This window comes from Pteropus vampyrus, unplaced genomic scaffold (genome assembly GCF_000151845.1).
Source record: "Pteropus vampyrus isolate Shadow unplaced genomic scaffold, Pvam_2.0 Scaffold1314, whole genome shotgun sequence".
NCBI classification, from domain to species: Eukaryota; Metazoa; Chordata; class Mammalia; order Chiroptera; family Pteropodidae; genus Pteropus; species Pteropus vampyrus.
The window spans coordinates 3,188-4,453 of record NW_011890095.1 but is presented as its reverse complement, the minus strand read 5'-3'; positions in this window follow the sequence as shown (position 1 = coordinate 4,453).

The following is a 1,266-nucleotide window of genomic DNA, read 5'->3' as shown; positions in this document are numbered from 1 at the left end:
TCTTAGTTCCCTGCCACTCCCCCTGGGACACTCCCTTGCTCCCAGTACAGAAGCCCGGCACCCATGACTACCGACCTGTCCAGGATCTCAGGGAGGTCAATAAGCGAGTTGAGACCATCCACTCAACAGTCCCAACCCTTACACGCTTTTCAGCCAGCTAACCCCGAGTCATCAAGTATATACTGTCCTAGATCGGAAGGATGCCTTCTTTACTCTGCCGCTGGCCGAGGCTAGCCAGCCCATCTTTGCTTCTGAGTGGGAAGACCTAGACAGACTTTACTCAGGACAGTTGACTTGGACTCAACTGCCTCAGGGCTTCAAGAATTCCCCAGGCCTGTTCGATGAAGCCCTAAGTCAGGACTTAGTTGAATTCCGCCAGAGGCACCCAGAGGTAGTACTTCTACAATATGTTGATGATCTTCTGCTGGCGGCTGAAACAGAATTAGACTGTAAACAGGCTACTGAGGACCGACTCCAGGAGTTAGACAAGAATGGGTATCGGGTGTCCGCTAAGAAGGCTCAACTTTGCACTCCCCAAGTGACACACCTGGGGTACAATCTACAGAAAGGAAAAAGGGCCCTGTCCTCTAGTCGGATCGAGGCTATTCTGAGGATACCCCAGCTGCACACCAAGCGACAGGTTCGAGAGTTCCTGGGAGCAGTAGGTTACTGCAGGCTTTGGATTCTGGGGTTCACAGAAATAGCTAATCCCCTGTACACCAGTACCGGAGGGAAAGGAGAGGACCTAGCCTGGGGAAAGGAAGAAAGGAAGGCATTTGAAGCCCTGAAGGCAGCCCTGACCACAGCCCCTGCTAGCCCTGCCTAACCTGGAAAAGCCATTCCAGCTCTTTGTTACCGAGGTGCGGGGAATCGTGAAAGGGGTCCTGACACAGACCTTAAGCCCCTGGAAGCGACCAGTTGCATATCTCTCCAAAAGATTGAACTACGTGGCAGCAGGATGGCGCAACTGTTTGAGGGCAATCGCTGCCACTGCAATCCTCACCAAGGAAGCCCTAAAATTGACACTAGGGCAGACCCTCCAGATCATCGCCCCATACGCGGTTGAGTCAGTGCTTCGCAGTCCACTGGACCAGTGGATTTCCAATGCTAGAATCACCCAGTATCAGGTCTTGCTTCTCAACTCACCCCACATACAGTTCCTGAAAACTGCCGCACTCAACCCAGCCACCCTACTGCCTGACGATGACCCTCGCCAACCCCTACATGACTGTCTTGAGGTCCTAGAGAACGTCACCTGCACCAGAC